This window comes from Bacillus rossius, unplaced genomic scaffold, assembly GCF_032445375.1.
Source record: "Bacillus rossius redtenbacheri isolate Brsri unplaced genomic scaffold, Brsri_v3 Brsri_v3_scf27, whole genome shotgun sequence".
Classification (NCBI taxonomy): Eukaryota; Metazoa; Arthropoda; class Insecta; order Phasmatodea; family Bacillidae; genus Bacillus; species Bacillus rossius.
Window position 1 is genome coordinate 385,708 of NW_026962448.1, and position 23,920 is coordinate 409,627.

Here is a 23,920-nt window from a genome sequence, read left to right on the forward strand (position 1 = left end):
GTCGGAGTCCAAGCATCACCAGATGGTGCCACCTGGCTTCTGCTCCGACACCCCCTTCACCCCGGACGTCACCATGGCAGCAACCCTCACCACCACGACCACCACCATGACGACCACGACAGTTTGCACTTTCACCCCCTCTGCTTCTCACCCCATCTCCTCACCATTCTCAGCGCCTTCCCCCTCACTGCCACTCATCCCTGTCGAGCCTGCGGCCCCCCGGGACGTGCCGATGGACACCGGCTTCAGCCTCCCCCGCCGGACGGTGAAGCGGCCGAGGATGGGGCGCGCCGAGGACCGCACCTCCATCTCCAACCGGTTTGGCGCCCTCGAGCTCGACTCCGCCGGCGAGGAGGGGACCTCGTCCCGGGACTCGTCACCTGCACCATCCACGTCATCCCGCATCTCACACCTCACCCGCCGCACCACCCCCCGACCGACTACGACCGCCGCGACTCAGCCATCGACCTCCGCTGCTCGTCAGCTGTCGCCTCGACCATCCACCTCCGCATCTGCACCTGGACCCCGCACCCGGCCTCCCACCCAACCTGCTGCCGCCCCCGCATCTGCCTCCGCCGCCGCCACCGTCAAGCCTACCCGCATGCCGCCCATCGGCTGCCGCCTCCCCATCACCACCAGCCCCTTCACCCTGGCCCAATCGTTTCAGTCGCTCCTTTCTGGCAAGCTATCCATCACCTCCGTCGACGGCCGCACCTCCTTTTACACCTCTAACGCCGCTGATCACACCTTCCTATACAACCACCTCACCCAGCTCGGCCATCAGCCTTTCACGCACCTGCGACAGGACGAGAAGGGGGACCGACTCGTCCTGAAGCGTCTCCCACTCACCACTACCCCCGAGGAGGTGCACGCCGCCCTCCTCGACCTGGACCTACCCGTTGCTTCCGTCACTCCGCTCCGCGTCACCGACACCGCCACGACCCGTCCGTTCCTGGTTAATACTCACCACCTGGGGGAGGCAGCTCCCTTCCTGGCTCTACGCTCCCTGGGCTGCTGGGTGGTCTCCGTCGAACGCTATCGTGGCAGCGGGCGGGTCCCGCAGTGTTACCGGTGCCAGCAGGCCGGCCACCCATCCACACGCTGCGAGAGGCCGGTGGCCTGTTTCAAGTGTGCCGGGCCCCACCGGTCCCGCGAGTGCACATCGACGACTCCGAAGTGCGTCAATTGCGGCGAGGCGCACTTCGCGACTTCCATGGACTGCCGGGTGAACCAGGCCTACCTCAGACGCCACCCCCCCCGACAACAGCCTGAGGCCACCCCGGCACCGCGACCGCGACCGCCAAACTTGACCGACGCTCGTGCCTTTCCCGCCGTCACCTCCAACGCCTGGACTCGGCGCGGTTCCGCCGCCGCCACCCTGTTCCCCTCCCGCGACGGGCCATCACCATCTGCACCTCAGGACCCCTCATCTCACCGACCGGACGCTGACGACACTTCTTTCACTACGATCATACGTGACCTCATCCAGCTGTTTCGGCAGTACTTTCCCTTCATTCGCCGCACCCTGACCGCCCTGTCCCATGCCAAGTCCCCTTCGGAGAGATTCGAGGTGCTCCTCCAAGCGCTTCTGAGTCTCTTCGATGGATCCCCCGCCGCCCCTTAAGCTCCTAGTCTGGAACGCCTTTTCTTTGCTCCCTAAGCTTCTCGACTTCCTTCACCTCGTCGACGAGCACTCACCCGATGTCGTGTTCCTATCAGAGACCTGGCTGACCCCCGCTGTACCCCTCCGCGTCCCGGGATATGCCGTCCACCGCTCCGACCGTGATGGTCGGGGGGGTGGGGTGGCACTCCTGGTGCGCGACACCTTCACCCATCACCGCCGACACATTCCACCTTCACCCGCGACTGAGGCTGTGGCCGTGCGCCTGTTCGGACAGCCCTACTCCCTGACTCTAGTCTCCGTGTATCTCCCACCCCAATTTGCCTTCCCCTCTGCCGCCGTTGTCGCCCTCGGTCGGCTCGATGCCCATGTCGTGCTGGCCGGGGACTTCAACGCCACCCATCCCTACTGGGGCTGCGTCGCGGCCAACCGCCGAGGCAGCTCCCTCCGTCAGCTCCTCCGGCGTACTAACCTCTCCATCTGCGCCCCCGCCACCCCCACATTCTTCCCCGCTCAGCACCACCGTCATCCCAGTATCATCGACCTCGCCCTCACCACACCGCTCCCCATCATCTCTGGTCTCACCACGCTCACCGCCGGGGCCTCGGATCACCTGCCCGTCCTCGGCTCCCTTCACTTCTACCCCCATTCCAACCCGCACCTTCCCCGCTTCGACTTCCGCAACGCCGACTGGAATGGGTTCCAGACCACCCTCTCATCATCACTCGACCTCACCCTCCCCTTCGACACCCCCGACCGTCTCGACGCCAACGTCGTGTCATTCACCCGGGCCGTCTCTGCGGCCGCCTCCGCTCACATTCCGCTGGCCACTCCAAGTACCCGCATCACCCCCTTCCCGCCTTACCTGCGTGACGCCGTGGTCCTGCGCGACCGCTTCCGCGGCCTGTGGCAGGCCAACCGGTCCCCGTTGACACGGATGGTGTTCCTCCTGCTGCGGGGCCGGTGCCGCCGGATGGTCGCGGCGTGGAAGGCGCATTTGGAGACCCGGCGTCTCGGCTCCCTCGCCTCTGCATCCGGCTCTCTGTGGACCTACGTCCGGCGCCTCCGATCGGTCCCCACCACTATTCCCCCACTCACCCACTCGGCCGGGGTGGCGGAGACTGCCCCTGAGCGATCGGAGGCGGTCGCTGCCTACCTCGCGACCACGTTTGCCTCCGCTGACCCCCCCACCCTCTCCTCCGAGTCTTCGGACGACGGGGACACACCCCCCCCCCTCGCACATCACGTCACTCTGCCCGTTCTTCCGGACTCTCTGCCATTCCCTCTCGCCACGCCATCGGAGGTGCGCACACTCCTCCTCCGTCTCAAGCCCCCTTCTGCCCCCGGTTCCGACTCTCTGCCTGCACCCGTCCTCCGTGCTCTTCCTCGGAAGGCGACGGTCTTCCTTACCCGCATCATCAACGCGATGTTCCTTCTCTGTCATTTCCCCACCCCTTGGAAAGTGGCCATTGTCTCACCCATACCCAAACCCGGGAAGCCCCCTTCCCTACCATCATCGTACCGCCCCATTTCTCTTCTACCCATCGTCTCTAAGGTCGCAGAGCGGACCATTCTCACACGCCTTCTCCTTCACGTCAACCTCTTGCATCTTCTCCCCCATCACCAGTTCGGTTTCCGCAAACGTCACTCCACCTCCCACGCCATCGCCCGTGTGGAGGTGCTGGCTGTCCAAGGTTTCGCACGGCGCCAACACACGGGCATGGTGCTTCTGGACCTTGCCCGGGCATTTGATTCCGTGCCCCATTCACTACTCGTTCACCGTCTCTCCGCCACCGACCTTCCGCCTCATCTCATACGCCTCATCTGCTCGTTCCTGGGGGGTCGTACCTTCCGGGTTCGGGTGGAGGGCGAACTCTCCGACCCCCGTCACATCATGGCCGGCGTCCCCCAGGGCGCCATCCTTTCACCCCTTCTCTTCACCCTTCACATCGCCGACCTGCAACCACCACCTGGCACTCACCTGGTTCAGTACGCCGATGACACTTGCCTCCTCGCTTCCTCCGTCTCCGAGCGGATGCTCGGCGACCGCCTGAGCCGCGGGCTCACATCACTCTCTACTCAGTTCCTCGCGCACGGCATCGGGCTGAACTGCTCGAAGACCCAATCCATTCTCTTCTCACGCATCCACCCACGCCAGGACCACCCCCCACGAGTTTCCAGCACTGCCATCCCCTGGTCACCCGAGGTCCGCTATCTGGGGGTGACCCTGGACAGTACCTTCACTTTCATCCCGCACCTTGCTTCCATGAAGACTCAATCCAGGGCGGTCTTGGCGCAGCTGGCACCGATACTGCGACCCTCATCTGGCACCCCCCTCCCGGTTCGCATCACCGCATTTCATTCCTACGTCATCCCACGCTTCACCTACGCATCCCCCGTGTGGGTTCATTCATCCCGTTTCAACCTTCGCCCCATTACCCGCACCTACTTCCTGGGGATTCGTCTCCTTCTCGGACTCCCCCGCGCCACCTCCAGGCTGACTCTCCTGGCAGACTCCGGCCTGCCCCACCTTCACCCTCTCCTTCGCTCCATGACAACTTACTTCCTACGCCGATGCCGACGCAGCGACAACCCCCTCATCCTTCAACTTGCGGAGCCGCTGCCTCCTGCACCCCACCCACGACGACCGCTCTTTTCGACTGACCACTTACGCGACGACTCCGACGACGACGCTGACGACGTCCCGGCGGCCGGTGGGCCCGGTAGATGACGGCGTAGACCTCCACGTCCACCGGTAGCCTCCGCGGACCCGCCACCATAGTTCACCATCTACATCGCCACTCCGTCTTCTTCCCATCGTCATCAGCATCGCCGTTTTCTCCGCGCGGCCTCCATCAGCTGCGCGGCTCCTGGATCAGCATCTCTTCACCCCCAGCAGTCCCTCACCCCCCCTCCACCCAACAAGTAGCCGGGACCTTCAAGAACCTCCGTGTTGGCGGGGTCCAGCATCGTCATGTTCTTCATCTTTGTGTTTATGTTCTGTACAGTGTTCTTGTCCACTGCCTTGTATGTATCTTTATGTATTAAATGATGTTTTTGTGTGTGGGCCCCTAGGGGCCCCATAAAAAAAAAAAAAAAAAAAAAAAAAAAAAAAAAAAAAAAAAAAAAAAAAAAAAAAAAAAAAAACTAAAGATTTCCGTGGAGGGGAACATTTGATGAGTCTTTAAACAATTTTTTGTTGTGCCCAGTGTTTACACACTGGGCCGGTTACCGTTAAACCACTGGGCCCGGGGGTGAGGCGGGGAGGGGGAAATCTGAAAAATCGAATTGGACAAGTATCGTTCATGGGAATTTTTTTTTTCTTTTTTCAACTATTACCATGCACAATTACGTACCTTCCTTCCGCACTTTCAAGACGGTGGGGTTGTTCGCCAAGGCACCGTAAACTTGAGACCTACGAATGCATTACATACCATACACAGATGAAAAAAAAAAAAAAAATTACACTTCACTGTACATAATTCTTAACACTACTTCACAACTACTAAGTTGAAATTTTTTCACCGGGACAGCGCGAACGCAGTCCCGACTACCAAAAATTACGCGCCCGAGTTACCCACATTTGGGGTAATCGCAGAGGTCAGCTCAACCGAAGTGCAAGGGAAGAGCCTCACCCTGGGGGAACCCCCTGCTTGATCAGGGTAGCCCCTACGCCAGGTAAGTATGCTGCGCAGTGTTTCGCTTTTCTATTTCACTTGGAGCTCGGACCACCTCATCAACGTGTTTTGAGGTTATGTACTTCTACCTCCGAAACAGCTCTTTCCCCAGACATAACACTCCCGTGCCAGTTCATCACACTACATGACAGTACACACCAACAATGCAAATACAATTTCTTCCTACAACTGCCCGTTTCTACTCGCACCTCGTTTCCTTTGTTTCTGTACCCACGGCGACGGTCGACCGCCGCGTGCATTTGGTTACCCCGTTTGCCGCGTGGCGGCACTTGGTTACACCGTTTGCCGCGTGGCGGCACTCGGGTCGTCGCGTCCGCCTCGGCAAAAAGGCGGGCACCACGGCACAGTCGAGAGGGGAACTTTTTTCCATTAGCAACATACCTAGGGTTTCACGAAATATCGAGTGCCGTGTCCCACGAGGCGATTTTCGGACGATTCGCGGCTTCAGGCTGCACGACCGTACGCTATTTTCACCATTAGTGGTGGTCCGCACATTTTTCCTATATAGTCCGGATTTTCAAAGTTTCAACCGTGCTCTGGTTTCCCTTCAAAGGCATCAAACTGTTCAGGGGAATTTTTTAAAAGCTTTTTGAAGCAAATCTGAGCACTTTTGGCCATTCACTAACTGGTTTCCTTTCAGCAATTTCAGCGAGCCGCCGAGACCTGCTGCTGCTAGTTCCTGAGTCGACCACCAGGAGTGCTCTTGTGTAGATCTAGTTCTTAGATCCTAGATCTTCTTCTTGTGAGTGCTGTGCGCCACCGAGTCGCGGCCTATTGGGGCGGCTGAGGGGGGAGTTTGGAATGGACTCCCTCCCGATGAAGCCAAACCAGGGCGGGGGCGACCTCGGTCAGAGGCCATCGGCCGAGGCCACTTCTTGTGACTCCCGGCAACCAAGTTGTAGCCTATTGGGGAGGCCGAGGGGAGAGTTTGGAATGGACTCTCTCCCGATGACGCCGAACCAGGGCGGGGACGACTTTGGTCCGAGGCCCTCGGCCGAGGCCGGTTCTGGCGATGAGATGACTACTGACAATCGGCCACCCCAGCCACGACAATACTGTGGACCGCATCGCCAGCGCTTGGAGACCATGCAAGTCGGGTCTGGGGAGGTGGGCGCTGCTGGGGTCGGGGGGGTGGCTCCGCCTCCCTCCCCCGCGCCAGCCGGGCTGCGCACCCAGACTGTTTGCATTAAGGTCAGCGAGACGAAACATCTTCACGGCCTGGACGTCTCCACCATCCTCGCTCTGCCTACGACTACCTCTGCTCCAACACCACCAACTGTGACTACTACTACCACCACGGCCTGCATCACTTCACCGATCATGTCTCCTGCGCCTTCTCTTCCGCTGTTGCCGACCGACTCACCGCCTGCCGCCGTTCCTCCTGCTGCGACTGCTACTCCCATGGACACCGGCTTCATCGTTCCCACGAAGACCGTCAAGCGCGCCCACCCCGACCAGCACTCCTCCGACGATGCCGTCCCTACCAGCAACCGCTACGACAGTCTCCTCAGTCTACCGGATACCGACACCGACGACGGCGCTGGGGCTGCCTCCTCGGACCGACCCTTGACTGCCAAGCCCCGCCGCAAGCAGCATGCTAAGCGGCACCGGCCCGACACGCAACCTCCTCCTGTGCCCTTCACCACTCTCCCGGGCCCCTCTTCGACGAGTCCCAGCTCATCTCGTGCTCCACCCCGCCCTCCAGCCTCGCAGCCTCGTGCCTCCTCCTCGGCGGCGCCTCGCCCGCCTACCTCCACTCCTCGCACGCCTCGCATGCCTCCGATCGCCTGCCTTCTCACGCCCACAGCCGGCCCCTTCGCCACTGCACAACGTTTTCAGTCTCTCCTCTCCGGTCCTCTCTCTGTCACCTCCGTCAATGACCGCACCTCCTTTTATACCAGCAACCCTCAGGACCACCAGCTCCTATTTGACGAACTCCAACGCCTCGGATATAAACCCTACACCCATCTCCGCCCCGACGAGCGTGCCGATCGAGTTGTGATCAAGAAACTCCCTCTCTCCACGACGGCTGACGAGGTCACCCAGTCCCTGCTCGACCTGCACCTACCTGTGGCATCTGTGGTGGCCATGCGCACCTCTCCTACTTCAACGACCCGGCCTTTCCTGGTCACTACATCCGGTCTGGGTGAGGCAGCCCCCTTCCTGAAGTTGAAGACATTGGGCTGCTGGGTGGTGGCAGTTGAGAAATACCGCGGCTCGGGGCGCGTACCTCAGTGCTACCGCTGCCAGCGGCCTGGACACCCGTCCTCCCGATGCCACCGGGACCTCGCCTGTTTCAAGTGCGCTGGGCCCCACTGGTCTCGGGACTGCACCTCGACTACCCGACGCTGCACGCTTTGTGACGGGGCCCACTTCGCTACTTCCACTGACTGTCGCGTGATTCAGGCTTACCTGCGCCGACACCCTCAACGACTCACTGACGCCACGACGACTGCCGTGGGGACCGGGCCCTCTGTCCCGTCCCTGTCCGATCCCAAGACGTTTCCTGCTCTCTCCACCAATGCTTGGGCACGCCCTCCCCCCGTTGTACCGGTTGTTCCCCCCTCTGCCACCTCGCACCCTCCTCCTTCCGCTCCTTCTTCTGACTCTCGACCGCTTGCCTCCGACTCAGACTGCTCGTCGCTTTCATCCCTCATTCACGACTTCATTTCATTCATCCGACAGTACCTCCCGCTCATCCGGTCTGTCCTGACGGCACTCTCCCGAGCCCGCACCTCCACCGAGAAGTTCGAAGTGCTCCTCCAGGCCCTTCTGAATTTCTTCGATGGATCCCGCCCCTCCCCTTAGTGTCCTCATCTGGAACGTCTTTTCCCTCCTCCCTAAGCTCCACGACCTTTTGCACCTGCTCCACGAGCGATCGCCCGACGTCGTGTTCCTTTCTGAGACCTGGCTCTCCCCCTCTGCCCCCGTCCTGGTCCCCGGGTATGCGGTCCACCGTGCCGATCGCGATGGTCGGGGCGGGGGGGTGGCGTTACTCGTCCGCAACACCATTTCACATCATCGCCGTCGCATCCCTTCTTCCCCCGCGGCCGAGGCGGTTGCTGTGCGCTTGCACGGCCTCCCGTACTCCCTGACCTTGGTATCCTTGTACCTCCCCCCTCAGTACGCCTTTCCCACGGCCGACGTTGTCGCCCTCGGTCGGCTCGACGCCCACGTCGTGCTGGCCGGGGACTTCAACGCCACCCATCCCTTCTGGGGCTGTGCCGCCGCGAACCGGCGGGGCAGCTCCCTCCGGCAACTCCTTCGGCGTACTCCTCTCTCTCTTTATGCCCCTCCGACCCCGACATTTTTTCCGGCCCAGCTCAACCGGCAACCCAGCATCATCGACTTTGCACTGTCCACGCCCCTCCCCATTCTCTCGGATCTCACCACCATCACCTCCGGCACCTCCGACCACTTGCCTGTTCTTGCCACACTTCACTTTCACCCCCGTTCTAACCCCCACCTCCCCCGCTTCGATTTTCCCAAGGCCGACTGGGGCGGTTTTCAGCGTTCCCTCTCCGCTGCCATAGACCTGTCTGTTCCGTTCGATACCCCTGCCCGCCTTGACGCCAACGTTCTCTCGCTGACCGACGCCATTTCCGCGGCCGCCTCTGCCAACATACCTCTGGTTCCCCCCCGTCCCCTTGTCGACCCATTTCCGCCTTACCTCCGGGACGCCTTGTCCTTGCGCAACCGCTTCCGCGTCCTCTGGCAGGCTAGTCGTTCCCTGCTGCACCGGCGGGTGTACCTGGTGCTGCGGGGGCGCTGCCGGCGATTGGTCGCGGAGTGGAGGGCCCGTCTGGAGACTCGGCGTCTCCAATCCCTCTCTGCTTGCTCCGGCTCCCTCTGGTCTCACGTCCGTCGTCTCCGCTCGGTTCCTACCACCATCCCCCCGTTGACCACCCCCACGGGTGTGGCGGAAACGGCCTCGGAGCGATCCGAGGCGGTGGCCGCCTACCTGGCGACCACCTTCGCATCCGCACCCGGCCCTTCCCTGTCCTCCGAGTCTTCGGACGACGAGGACGGGGCCCGCCTCCTGTCTCGCCACGTCACTTTGCCCCCCCTTCCGGCCACCTTCCCCCTGCCGCTCGTCACGCCTTCCGAGGTCCGCACCCTGCTCGCCCGCCTTCGGCCCCGTTCTGCTCCTGGCCACGACTCTCTGCCCTCCCCCGTGCTCCGTGCCCTACCTCGCAAGGCCCTTGTGTTTCTGACCCGTCTTTTCAACGCAATGTTCCTCCTCTGCCACTTCCCCACCCCCTGGAAAACCGCCGTCGTCTCACCCATCCCCAAACCTGGCAAGCCCCCGTCTCTCCCTTCATCTTTTCGGCCCATCTCGCTTCTTCCTATTCTGTCCAAGGTCGCGGAACGGGCGATCCACCGCCGTCTCCTCTTTCAAGTCACCACCCTGGACCTTCTACCCCGCCACCAGTTCGGTTTCCGCCCCCGCCACTCGACGACCCACGCCATTGCCCGTGTGGAGCACCTGGTGGTCCAGGGATTCGCCAGGCGGCAACACACGGGCATGGTGCTTCTTGACCTCGCCCGTGCTTTCGATTCCGTTCCGCATGCCCAGCTCCTCCAGCGCCTCTCTGCCACCGACCTCTCATCTCATCTCATCCGCCTCCTCTGCTCCTTCCTGGAGGGTCGCACCTTCCGGGTTCGGGTGGAGGGGGTCCTCTCCGGCCCCCGCCCCATCTCCGCCGGCGTCCCCCAGGGCGCCATTCTCTCACCGCTACTTTTTACCCTCCACATCTCTGATCTCAAGCCCCCTCCCGGCACCTATCTTGTCCAGTACGCCGATGATACCTGTCTCCTGGCCTCTTCAGTTTCCGAGCGGCTGCTCTGCGACCGTCTCGGCCGCGGCCTCACTTCCCTCAACAATCAGTTCCTCGCGCATGGCATCGGGCTCAATCACTCTAAATCACGATCCATCCTCTTCTCCCGACTTCATCCACACCACGACCACCCGCCAGTCATCTCCACCGTAGCCATCCCCTGGTCGCCTCGCATCCGTTATCTGGGGGTCACCCTAGACAATACCTTTACTTTTCTGCCGCACCTCGACTCAATCCGCACCAAGTCCCGTGCCGTCATGGCTCAGCTGGCCACCATACTCAGACCGACATCCGGCACCCCTCTCGACGTTCGTGTGACTGCCTACCGTTCCTTTGTTCTTCCCCACTTCCTCTACGCGTGCCCGGCTTGGGTCCACTCCTCTCTGTACAACCTCCGTCCGATCACCCGGTCCTACTTTCTCGGTGCCCGCCTCCTGCTCGGTCTCCCTCGCGCCACCTTACGACAGACCCTCCTGGACCAGACTGGGCTCCCGCACTTACACGAGCTGCTCTGCAAGGTGACTAAGAAGTTTCTCCGCCACTGCCGGCGTTCTGACAACCCCCTGATCCGACTCCTTGCAGAGCCCCTGCCTGACGCCCCTCACCCCCGCCGACCGCTCTTTACCTACGATCATTTGAGACGCCCTGACCCTGATGACGTTGACGCTGGTGCAGTCGCGGCTGGTGGGCCCGGCAGCTGACGACGGTGATCACCACGTCCACGGTTGGCTCTGAGGAATGTTACCAGGCATCATCCCATCAAGATCTCTGCTCTCAGTGAACTACTGCCTAACATCGCCACTGCTCCGGACCGTCTTCATCTGCGGCCCGGCACCTTCTGCGCCCCGAGTCGCCCCCGGCAGCCCACAGAAGATTCGCCGCCCAACAAGCAGCTGGACCTCTAGGACGGTATCGTCGGAGGGGCCCCGTTTTGTCAGTGTTGAATAAAGATTGTCACCATTCGCCCTTGTGGCCATGTATTCGTGTTCTATGTTGTGTTTTATTTGTGTTCACCTGTATCCGCTTTTTATATTAAAGATGAATTTTTTGGTGGGTAACTCCCTTCAGTGGGAGTTCCCTTTGTAAAAAAAAAAAAAAAAAAAAAAAAAAAAAAAAAAAAAAAAAAAAAAAAATAAAAAAAAAAAAAATAAAGATTTCCGTGGAGGGGAACATTTGATGAGTCTTTAAACAATTTTTTGTTGTGCCCAGTGTTTACACACTGGGCCGGTTACCGTTAAACCACTGGGCCCGGGGGTGAGGCGGGGAGGGGGAAATCTGAAAAATCGAATTGGACAAGTATCGTTCATGGGAATTTTTTTTTTCTTTTTTCAACTATTACCATGCACAATTACGTACCTTCCTTCCGCACTTTCAAGACGGTGGGGTTGTTCGCCAAGGCACCGTAAACTTGAGACCTACGAATGCATTACATACCATACACAGATGAAAAAAAAAAAAAAAATTACACTTCACTGTACATAATTCTTAACACTACTTCACAACTACTAAGTTGAAATTTTTTCACCGGGACAGCGCGAACGCAGTCCCGACTACCAAAAATTACGCGCCCGAGTTACCCACATTTGGGGTAATCGCAGAGGTCAGCTCAACCGAAGTGCAAGGGAAGAGCCTCACCCTGGGGGAACCCCCTGCTTGATCAGGGTAGCCCCTACGCCAGGTAAGTATGCTGCGCAGTGTTTCGCTTTTCTATTTCACTTGGAGCTCGGACCACCTCATCAACGTGTTTTGAGGTTATGTACTTCTACCTCCGAAACAGCTCTTTCCCCAGACATAACACTCCCGTGCCAGTTCATCACACTACATGACAGTACACACCAACAATGCAAATACAATTTCTTCCTACAACTGCCCGTTTCTACTCGCACCTCGTTTCCTTTGTTTCTGTACCCACGGCGACGGTCGACCGCCGCGTGCATTTGGTTACCCCGTTTGCCGCGTGGCGGCACTTGGTTACACCGTTTGCCGCGTGGCGGCACTCGGGTCGTCGCGTCCGCCTCGGCAAAAAGGCGGGCACCACGGCACAGTCGAGAGGGGAACTTTTTTCCATTAGCAACATACCTAGGGTTTCACGAAATATCGAGTGCCGTGTCCCACGAGGCGATTTTCGGACGATTCGCGGCTTCAGGCTGCACGACCGTACGCTATTTTCACCATTAGTGGTGGTCCGCACATTTTTCCTATATAGTCCGGATTTTCAAAGTTTCAACCGTGCTCTGGTTTCCCTTCAAAGGCATCAAACTGTTCAGGGGAATTTTTTAAAAGCTTTTTGAAGCAAATCTGAGCACTTTTGGCCATTAACTAACTGGTTTCCTTTCAGCAATTTCAGCGAGCCGCCGAGACCTGCTGCTGCTAGTTCCTGAGTCGACCACCAGGAGTGCTCTTGTGTAGATCTAGTTCTTAGATCCTAGATCTTCTTCTTGTGAGTGCTGTGCGCCACCGAGTCGCGGCCTATTGGGGCGGCTGAGGGGGGAGTTTGGAATGGACTCCCTCCCGATGAAGCCAAACCAGGGCGGGGGCGACCTCGGTCAGAGGCCATCGGCCGAGGCCACTTCTTGTGACTCCCGGCAACCAAGTTGTAGCCTATTGGGGAGGCCGAGGGGAGAGTTTGGAATGGACTCTCTCCCGATGACGCCGAACCAGGGCGGGGACGACTTTGGTCCGAGGCCCTCGGCCGAGGCCGGTTCTGGCGATGAGATGACTACTGACAATCGGCCACCCCAGCCACGACAATACTGTGGACCGCATCGCCAGCGCTTGGAGACCATGCAAGTCGGGTCTGGGGAGGCGGGCGCTGCTGGGGTCGGGGGGGTGGCTCCGCCTCCCTCCCCCGCGCCGGCCGGGCTGCGCACCCAGACTGTTTGCATTAAGGTCAGCGAGACGAAACATCTTCACGGCCTGGACGTCTCCACCATCCTCGCTCTGCCTACGACTACCTCTGCTCCAACACCACCAACTGTGACTACTACTACCACCACGGCCTGCATCACTTCACCGATCATGTCTCCTGCGCCTTCTCTTCCGCTGTTGCCGACCGACTCACCGCCTGCCGCCGTTCCTCCTGCTGCGACTGCTACTCCCATGGACACCGGCTTCATCGTTCCCACGAAGACCGTCAAGCGCGCCCACCCCGACCAGCACTCCTCCGACGATGCCGTCCCTACCAGCAACCGCTACGACAGTCTCCTCAGTCTACCGGATACCGACACCGACGACGGCGCTGGGGCTGCCTCCTCGGACCGACCCTTGACTGCCAAGCCCCGCCGCAAGCAGCATGCTAAACGGCACCGGCCCGACACGCAACCTCCTCCTGTGCCCTTCACCACTCTCCCGGGCCCCTCTTCGACGAGTCCCAGCTCATCTCGTGCTCCACCCCGCCCTCCAGCCTCGCAGCCTCGTGCCTCCTCCTCGGCGGCGCCTCGCCCGCCTACCTCCACTCCTCGCACGCCTCGCATGCCTCCGATCGCCTGCCTTCTCACGCCCACAGCCGGCCCCTTCGCCACTGCACAACGTTTTCAGTCTCTCCTCTCCGGTCCTCTCTCTGTCACCTCCGTCAATGACCGCACCTCCTTTTATACCAGCAACCCTCAGGACCACCAGCTCCTATTTGACGAACTCCAACGCCTCGGATATAAACCCTACACCCATCTCCGCCCCGACGAGCGTGCCGATCGAGTTGTGATCAAGAAACTCCCTCTCTCCACGACGGCTGACGAGGTCACCCAGTCCCTGCTCGACCTGCACCTACCTGTGGCATCTGTGGTGGCCATGCGCACCTCTCCTACTTCAACGACCCGGCCTTTCCTGGTCACTACATCCGGTCTGGGTGAGGCAGCCCCCTTCCTGAAGTTGAAGACATTGGGCTGCTGGGTGGTGGCAGTTGAGAAATACCGCGGCTCGGGGCGCGTACCTCAGTGCTACCGCTGCCAGCGGCCTGGACACCCGTCCTCCCGATGCCACCGGGACCTCGCCTGTTTCAAGTGCGCTGGGCCCCACTGGTCTCGGGACTGCACCTCGACTACCCGACGCTGCACGCTCTGTGACGGGGCCCACTTCGCTACTTCCACTGACTGTCGCGTGATTCAGGCTTACCTGCGCCGACACCCTCAACGACTCACTGACGCCACGACGACTGCCGTGGGGACCGGGCCCTCTGTCCCGTCCCTGTCCGATCCCAAGACGTTTCCTGCTCTCTCCACCAATGCTTGGGCACGCCCTCCCCCCGTTGTACCGGTTGTTCCCCCCTCTGCCACCTCGCACCCTCCTTCCGCTCCTTCTTCTGACTCTCGACCGCTTGCCTCCGACTCAGACTGCTCGTCGCTTTCATCCCTCATTCACGACTTCATTTCATTCATCCGACAGTACCTCCCGCTCATCCGGACTGTCCTGACGGCACTCTCCCGAGCCCGCACCTCCACCGAGAAGTTCGGAGTGCTCCTCCAGGCCCTTCTGAATTTCTTCGATGGATCCCGCCCCTCCCCTTAGTGTCCTCATCTGGAACGTCTTTTCCCTCCTCCCTAAGCTCCACGACCTTTTGCACCTGCTCCACGAGCGATCGCCCGACGTCGTGTTCCTTTCTGAGACCTGGCTCTCCCCCTCTGCCCCCGTCCTGGTCCCCGGGTATGCGGTCCACCGTGCCGATCGCGATGGTCGGGGCGGGGGGGTGGCGTTACTCGTCCGCAACACCATTTCACATCATCGCCGTCGCATCCCTTCTTCCCCCGCGGCCGAGGCGGTTGCTGTGCGCTTGCACGGCCTCCCGTACTCCCTGACCTTGGTATCCTTGTACCTCCCCCCTCAGTTCGCCTTTCCCACGGCCGGCGTTGTCGCCCTCGGTCGGCTCGACGCCCACGTCGTGCTGGCCGGGGACTTCAACGCCACCCATCCCTTCTGGGGCTGTGCCGCCGCAAACCGGCGGGGCAGCTCCCTCCGGCAACTCCTTCGGCGTACTCCTCTCTCTCTTTATGCCCCTCCGACCCCGACATTTTTTCCGGCCCAGCTCAACCGGCAACCCAGCATCATCGACTTTGCACTGTCCACGCCCCTCCCCATTCTCTCGGATCTCACCACCATCGCCTCCGGCACCTCCGACCACTTGCCTGTTCTTGCCACACTTCACTTTCACCCCCATTCTAACCCCCACCTCCCCCGCTTCGATTTTCCCAAGGCCGACTGGGGCGGTTTTCAGCGTTCCCTCTCCGCTGCCATTGACCTGTCTGTTCCGTTCGATACCCCTGCCCGCCTTGACGCCAACGTTCTCTCGCTGACCGACGCCATTTCCGCGGCCGCCTCTGCCAACATACCTCTGGTTCCCCCCCGTCCCCTTGTCGACCCATTTCCGCCTTACCTCCGGGACGCCTTGTCCTTGCGCAACCGCTTCCGCGTCCTCTGGCAGGCTAGTCGTTCCCTGCTGCACCGGCGGGTGTACCTGGTGCTGCGGGGGCGCTGCCGGCGATTGGTCGCGGAGTGGAGGGCCCGTCTGGAGACTCGGCGTCTCCAATCCCTCTCTGCTTGCTCCGGCTCCCTCTGGTCTCACGTCCGTCGTCTCCGCTCGGTTCCTACCACCATCCCCCCGCTGACCACCCCCACGGGTGTGGCGGAAACGGCCTCGGAGCGATCCGAGGCGGTGGCCGCCTACCTGGCGACCACCTTCGCATCCGCACCCGGCCCTTCCCTGTCCTCCGAGTCTTCGGACGACGAGGACGGGGCCCGCCTCCTGTCTCGCCACGTCACTTTGCCCCCCCTTCCGGCCACCTTCCCCCTGCCGCTCGTCACGCCTTCCGAGGTCCGCACCCTGCTCGCCCGCCTTCGGCCCCGTTCTGCTCCTGGCCACGACTCTCTGCCCTCCCCCGTGCTCCGTGCCCTACCTCGCAAGGCCCTTGTGTTTCTGACCCGTCTTTTCAACGCAATGTTCCTCCTCTGCCACTTCCCCACCCCCTGGAAAACCGCCATCGTCTCACCCATCCCCAAACCTGGCAAGCCCCCGTCTCTCCCTTCATCTTTTCGGCCCATCTCGCTTCTTCCTATTCTGTCCAAGGTCGCGGAACGGGCGATCCACCGCCGTCTCCTCTTTCAAGTCACCACCCTGGACCTTCTACCCCGCCACCAGTTCGGTTTCCGCCCCCGCCACTCGACGACCCACGCCATTGCCCGTGTGGAGCACCTGGTGGTCCAGGGATTCGCCAGGCGGCAACACACGGGCATGGTGCTTCTTGACCTCGCCCGTGCTTTCGATTCCGTTCCGCATGCCCAGCTCCTCCAGCGCCTCTCTGCCACCGACCTCTCATCTCATCTCGTCCGCCTCCTCTGCTCCTTCCTGGAGGGTCGCACCTTCCGGGTTCGGGTGGAGGGGGTCCTCTCCGGCCCCCGCCCCATCTCCGCCGGCGTCCCCCAGGGCGCCATTCTCTCACCGCTACTTTTTACCCTCCACATCTCTGATCTCAAGCCCCCTCCCGGCACCTATCTTGTCCAGTACGCCGATGATACCTGTCTCCTGGCCTCTTCAGTTTCCGAGCGGCTGCTCTGCGACCGTCTCGGCCGCGGCCTCACTTCCCTCAACAATCAGTTCCTCGCGCATGGCATCGGGCTCAATCACTCTAAATCACGATCCATCCTCTTCTCCCGACTTCATCCACACCACGACCACCCGCCAGTCATCTCCGCCGTAGCCATCCCCTGGTCGCCTCGCATCCGTTATCTGGGGGTCACCCTAGACAATACCTTTACTTTTCTGCCGCACCTCGACTCCATCCGCACCAAGTCCCGTGCCGTCATGGCTCAGCTGGCCACCGTACTCAGACCGACATCCGGCACCCCTCTCGACGTTCGTGTGACTGCCTACCGTTCCTTCGTTCTTCCCCACTTCCTCTACGCGTGCCCGGCTTGGGTCCACTCCTCTCTGTACAACCTCCGTCCGATCGCCCGGTCCTACTTTCTCGGTGCCCGCCTCCTGCTCGGTCTCCCTCGCGCCACCTTACGGCAGACCCTCCTGGACCAGACTGGGCTCCCGCACTTACACGAGCTGCTCTGCAAGGTGACTAAGAAGTTCCTCCGCCACTGCCGGCGTTCTGACAACCCCCTGATCCGACTCCTTGCAGAGCCCCTGCCTGACGCCCCTCACCCCCGCCGACCGCTCTTTACCTACGATCATTTGAGACGCCCTGACCCCGATGACGTTGACGCTGGTGCAGTCGCGGCTGGTGGGCCCGGCAGCTGACGACGGTGATCACCACGTCCACGGTTGGCTCTGAGGAATGTTACCAGGCATCATCCCATCAAGATCTCTGCTCTCAGTGAACTACTGCCTACCATCGCCACTGCTCCGGACCGTCTTCATCTGCGGCCCGGCACCTTCTGCGCCCCGAGTCGCCCCCGGCAGCCCACAGAAGATTCGCCGCCCAACAAGCAGCTGGACCTCTAGGACGGTATCGTCGGAGGGGCCCCGTTTCGTCAGTGTTGAATAACGATTGTCACCATTCGCCCTTGTGGCCATGTATTCGTGTTCTATGTTGTGTTTTATTTGTGTTCACCTGTATCCGCTTTTTATATTAAAGATGAATTTTTTGGTGGGTAACTCCCTTCAGTGGGAGTTCCCTTTGTTAAGAAAAAAAAAAAAAAAAAAAAAAAAAACTAAAGATTTCCGTGGAGGGGAACATTTGATGAGTCTTTAAACAATTTTTTGTTGTGCCCAGTGTTTACACACTGGGCCGGTTACCGTTAAACCACTGGGCCCGGGGGTGAGGCGGGGAGGGGGAAATCTGAAAAATCGAATTGGACAAGTATCGTTCATGGGAATTTTTTTTTTCTTTTTTCAACTATTACCATGCACAATTACGTACCTTCCTTCCGCACTTTCAAGACGGTGGGGTTGTTCGCCAAGGCACCGTAAACTTGAGACCTACGAATGCATTACATACCATACACAGATGAAAAAAAAAAAAAAAATTACACTTCACTGTACATAATTCTTAACACTACTTCACAACTACTAAGTTGAAATTTTTTCACCGGGACAGCGCGAACGCAGTCCCGACTACCAAAAATTACGCGCCCGAGTTACCCACATTTGGGGTAATCGCAGAGGTCAGCTCAACCGAAGTGCAAGGGAAGAGCCTCACCCTGGGGGAACCCCCTGCTTGATCAGGGTAGCCCCTACGCCAGGTAAGTATGCTGCGCAGTGTTTCGCTTTTCTATTTCACTTGGAGCTCGGACCACCTCATCAACGTGTTTTGAGGTTATGTACTTCTACCTCCGAAACAGCTCTTTCCCCAGACATAACACTCCCGTGCCAGTTCATCACACTACATGACAGTACACACCAACAATGCAAATACAATTTCTTCCTACAACTGCCCGTTTCTACTCGCACCTCGTTTCCTTTGTTTCTGTACCCACGGCGACGGTCGACCGCCGCGTGCATTTGGTTACCCCGTTTGCCGCGTGGCGGCACTTGGTTACACCGTTTGCCGCGTGGCGGCACTCGGGTCGTCGCGTCCGCCTCGGCAAAAAGGCGGGCACCACGGCACAGTCGAGAGGGGAACTTTTTTCCATTAGCAACATACCTAGGGTTTCACGAAATATCGAGTGCCGTGTCCCACGAGGCGATTTTCGGACGATTCGCGGCTTCAGGCTGCACGACCGTACGCTATTTTCACCATTAGTGGTGGTCCGCACATTTTTCCTATATAGTCCGGATTTTCAAAGTTTCAACCGTGCTCTGGTTTCCCTTCAAAGGCATCAAACTGTTCAGGGGAATTTTTTAAAAGCTTTTTGAAGCAAATCTGAGCACTTTTGGCCATTAACTAACTGGTTTCCTTTCAGCAATTTCAGCGAGCCGCCGAGACCTGCTGCTGCTAGTTCCTGAGTCGACCACCAGGAGTGCTCTTGTGTAGATCTAGTTCTTAGATCCTAGATCTTCTTCTTGTGAGTGCTGTGCGCCACCGAGTCGCGGCCTATTGGGGCGGCTGAGGGGGGAGTTTGGAATGGACTCCCTCCCGATGAAGCCAAACCAGGGCGGGGGCGACCTCGGTCAGAGGCCATCGGCCGAGGCCACTTCTTGTGACTCCCGGCAACCAAGTTGTAGCCTATTGGGGAGGCCGAGGGGTGAGTTTGGAATGGACTCTCTCCCGATGACGCCGAACCAGGGCGGGGACGACTTTGGTCCGAGGCCCTCGGCCGAGGCCGGTTCTGGCGATGAGATGACTACTGACAATCGGCCACCCCAGCCACGACAATACTGTGGACCGCATCGCCAGCGCTTGGAGACCATGCAAGTCGGGTCTGGGGAGGCGGGCGCTGCTGGGGTCGGGGGGGTGGCTCCGCCTCCCTCCCCCGCGCCGGCCGGGCTGCGCACCCAGACTGTTTGCATTAAGGTCAGCGAGACGAAACATCTTCACGGCCTGGACGTCTCCACCATCCTCGCTCTGCCTACGACTACCTCTGCTCCAACACCACCAACTGTGACTACTACTACCACCACGGCCTGCATCACTTCACCGATCATGTCTCCTGCGCCTTCTCTTCCGCTGTTGCCGACCGACTCACCGCCTGCCGCCGTTCCTCCTGCTGCGACTGCTACTCCCATGGACACCGGCTTCATCGTTCCCACGAAGACCGTCAAGCGCGCCCACCCCGACCAGCACTCCTCCGACGATGCCGTCCCTACCAGCAACCGCTACGACAGTCTCCTCAGTCTACCGGATACCGACACCGACGACGGCGCTGGGGCTGCCTCCTCGGACCGACCCTTGACTGCCAAGCCCCGCCGCAAGCAGCATGCTAAGCGGCACCGGCCCGACACGCAACCTCCTCCTGTGCCCTTCACCACTCTCCCGGGCCCCTCTTCGACGAGTCCCAGCTCATCTCGTGCTCCACCCCGCCCTCCAGCCTCGCAGCCTCGTGCCTCCTCCTCGGCGGCGCCTCGCCCGCCTACCTCCACTCCTCGCACGCCTCGCATGCCTCCGATCGCCTGCCTTCTCACGCCCACAGCCGGCCCCTTCGCCACTGCACAACGTTTTCAGTCTCTCCTCTCCGGTCCTCTCTCTGTCACCTCCGTCAATGACCGCACCTCCTTTTATACCAGCAACCCTCAGGACCACCAGCTCCTATTTGACGAACTCCAACGCCTCGGATATAAACCCTACACCCATCTCCGCCCCGACGAGCGTGCCGATCGAGTTGTGATCAAGAAACTCCCTCTCTCCACGACGGCTGACGAGGTCACCCAGTCCCTGCTCGACCTGCACCTACCTGTGGCATCTGTGGTGGCCATGCGCACCTCTCCTACTTCAACGACCCGGCCTTTCCTGGTCACTACATCCGGTCTGGGTGAGGCAGCCCCCTTCCTGAAGTTGAAGACATTGGGCTGCTGGGTGGTGGCAGTTGAGAAATACCGCGGCTCGGGGCGCGTACCTCAGTGCTACCGCTGCCAGCGGCCTGGACACCCGTCCTCCCGATGCCACCGGGACCTCGCCTGTTTCAAGTGCGCTGGGCCCCACTGGTCTCGGGACTGCACCTCGACTACCCGACGCTGCACGCTTTGTGACGGGGCCCACTTCGCTACTTCCACTGACTGTCGCGTGATTCAGGCTTACCTGCGCCGACACCCTCAACGACTCACTGACGCCACGACGACTGCCGTGGGGACCGGGCCCTCTGTCCCGTCCCTGTCCGATCCCAAGACGTTTCCTGCTCTCTCCACCAATGCTTGGGCACGCCCTCCCCCCGTTGTACCGGTTGTTCCCCCCTCTGCCACCTCGCACCCTCCTCCTTCCGCTCCTTCTTCTGACTCTCGACCGCTTGCCTCCGACTCAGACTGCTCGTCGCTTTCATCCCTCATTCACGACTTCATTTCATTCATCCGACAGTACCTCCCGCTCATCCGGTCTGTCCTGACGGCACTCTCCCGAGCCCGCACCTCCACCGAGAAGTTCGAAGTGCTCCTCCAGGCCCTTCTGAATTTCTTCGATGGATCCCGCCCCTCCCCTTAGTGTCCTCATCTGGAACGTCTTTTCCCTCCTCCCTAAGCTCCACGACCTTTTGCACCTGCTCCACGAGCGATCGCCCGACGTCGTGTTCCTTTCTGAGACCTGGCTCTCCCCCTCTGCCCCCGTCCTGGTCCCCGGGTATGCGGTCCACCGTGCCGATCGCGATGGTCGGGGCGGGGGGGTGGCGTTACTCGTCCGCAACACCATTTCACATCATCGCCGTCGCATCCCTTCTTCCCCCGCGGCCGAGGCGGTTGCTGTGCGCTTGCACGGCCTCCCGTACTCCCTGACCTTGGTATCCTTGTACCTCCCCCCTCAGTACGCCTTTCCCACGGCCGACGTTGTCGCCCTCGGTCGGCTCGACGCCCACGTCGTGCTGGCCGGGGACTTCAACGCCACCCATCCCTTCTGGGGCTGTGCCGCCGCGAACCGGCGGGGCAGCTCCCTCCGGCAACTCCTTCGGCGTACTCCTCTCTCTCTTTATGCCCCTCCGACCCCGACATTTTTTCCGGCCCAGCTCAACCGGCAACCCAGCATCATCGACTTTGCACTGTCCACGCCCCTCCCCATTCTCTCGGATCTCACCACCATCACCTCCGGCACCTCCGACCACTTGCCTGTTCTTGCCACACTTCACTTTCACCCCCGTTCTAACCCCCACCTCCCCCGCTTCGATTTTCCCAAGGCCGACTGGGGCGGTTTTCAGCGTTCCCTCTCCGCTGCCATAGACCTGTCTGTTCCGTTCGATACCCCTGCCCGCCTTGACGCCAACGTTCTCTCGCTGACCGACGCCATTTCCGCGGCCGCCTCTGCCAACATACCTCTGGTTCCCCCCCGTCCCCTTGTCGACCCATTTCCGCCTTACCTCCGGGACGCCTTGTCCTTGCGCAACCGCTTCCGCGTCCTCTGGCAGGCTAGTCGTTCCCTGCTGCACCGGCGGGTGTACCTGGTGCTGCGGGGGCGCTGCCGGCGATTGGTCGCGGAGTGGAGGGCCCGTCTGGAGACTCGGCGTCTCCAATCCCTCTCTGCTTGCTCCGGCTCCCTCTGGTCTCACGTCCGTCGTCTCCGCTCGGTTCCTACCACCATCCCCCCGCTGACCACCCCCACGGGTGTGGCGGAAACGGCCTCGGAGCGATCCGAGGCGGTGGCCGCCTACCTGGCGACCACCTTCGCATCCGCACCCGGCCCTTCCCTGTCCTCCGAGTCTTCGGACGACGAGGACGGGGCCCGCCTCCTGTCTCGCCACGTCACTTTGCCCCCCCTTCCGGCCACCTTCCCCCTGCCGCTCGTCACGCCTTCCGAGGTCCGCACCCTGCTCGCCCGCCTTCGGCCCCGTTCTGCTCCTGGCCACGACTCTCTGCCCTCCCCCGTGCTCCGTGCCCTACCTCGCAAGGCCCTTGTGTTTCTGACCCGTCTTTTCAACGCAATGTTCCTCCTCTGCCACTTCCCCACCCCCTGGAAAACCGCCGTCGTCTCACCCATCCCCAAACCTGGCAAGCCCCCGTCTCTCCCTTCATCTTTTCGGCCCATCTCGCTTCTTCCTATTCTGTCCAAGGTCGCGGAACGGGCGATCCACCGCCGTCTCCTCTTTCAAGTCACCACCCTGGACCTTCTACCCCGCCACCAGTTCGGTTTCCGCCCCCGCCACTCGACGACCCACGCCATTGCCCGTGTGGAGCACCTGGTGGTCCAGGGATTCGCCAGGCGGCAACACACGGGCATGGTGCTTCTTGACCTCGCCCGTGCTTTCGATTCCGTTCCGCATGCCCAGCTCCTCCAGCGCCTCTCTGCCACCGACCTCTCATCTCATCTCATCCGCCTCCTCTGCTCCTTCCTGGAGGGTCGCACCTTCCGGGTTCGGGTGGAGGGGGTCCTCTCCGGCCCCCGCCCCATCTCCGCCGGCGTCCCCCAGGGCGCCATTCTCTCACCGCTACTTTTTACCCTCCACATCTCTGATCTCAAGCCCCCTCCCGGCACCTATCTTGTCCAGTACGCCGATGATACCTGTCTCCTGGCCTCTTCAGTTTCCGAGCGGCTGCTCTGCGACCGTCTCGGCCGCGGCCTCACTTCCCTCAACAATCAGTTCCTCGCGCATGGCATCGGGCTCAATCACTCTAAATCACGATCCATCCTCTTCTCCCGACTTCATCCACACCACGACCACCCGCCAGTCATCTCCACCGTAGCCATCCCCTGGTCGCCTCGCATCCGTTATCTGGGGGTCACCCTAGACAATACCTTTACTTTTCTGCCGCACCTCGACTCAATCCGCACCAAGTCCCGTGCCGTCATGGCTCAGCTGGCCACCATACTCAGACCGACATCCGGCACCCCTCTCGACGTTCGTGTGACTGCCTACCGTTCCTTTGTTCTTCCCCACTTCCTCTACGCGTGCCCGGCTTGGGTCCACTCCTCTCTGTACAACCTCCGTCCGATCACCCGGTCCTACTTTCTCGGTGCCCGCCTCCTGCTCGGTCTCCCTCGCGCCACCTTACGACAGACCCTCCTGGACCAGACTGGGCTCCCGCACTTACACGAGCTGCTCTGCAAGGTGACTAAGAAGTTTCTCCGCCACTGCCGGCGTTCTGACAACCCCCTGATCCGACTCCTTGCAGAGCCCCTGCCTGACGCTCCTCACCCCCGCCGACCGCTCTTTACCTACGATCATTTGAGACGCCCTGACCCTGATGACGTTGACGCTGGTGCAGTCGCGGCTGGTGGGCCCGGCAGCTGACGACGGTGATCACCACGTCCACGGTT

At 60.7% G+C, this 23,920-nt stretch overlaps 3 non-coding genes across 3 annotated transcripts; all 3 read right to left on the reverse strand.

The window, feature by feature from the left end:
- Window positions 1-5,144: 5,144 nt before the first annotated feature.
- LOC134544012 (U1 spliceosomal RNA) lies at window positions 5,145-5,307 on the reverse strand. The gene has a single exon (XR_010077446.1). It is a non-coding gene; the product is annotated as a U1 spliceosomal RNA (small nuclear RNA).
- A 6,373-nt stretch (window positions 5,308-11,680) lies between these two features.
- Window positions 11,681-11,843, reverse strand: LOC134544013 (U1 spliceosomal RNA). The gene has a single exon (XR_010077447.1). It is a non-coding gene; the product is annotated as a U1 spliceosomal RNA (small nuclear RNA).
- A 6,337-nt stretch (window positions 11,844-18,180) lies between these two features.
- Window positions 18,181-18,343, reverse strand: LOC134544014 (U1 spliceosomal RNA). The gene has a single exon (XR_010077448.1). It is a non-coding gene; the product is annotated as a U1 spliceosomal RNA (small nuclear RNA).
- Window positions 18,344-23,920: the final 5,577 nt, after the last annotated feature.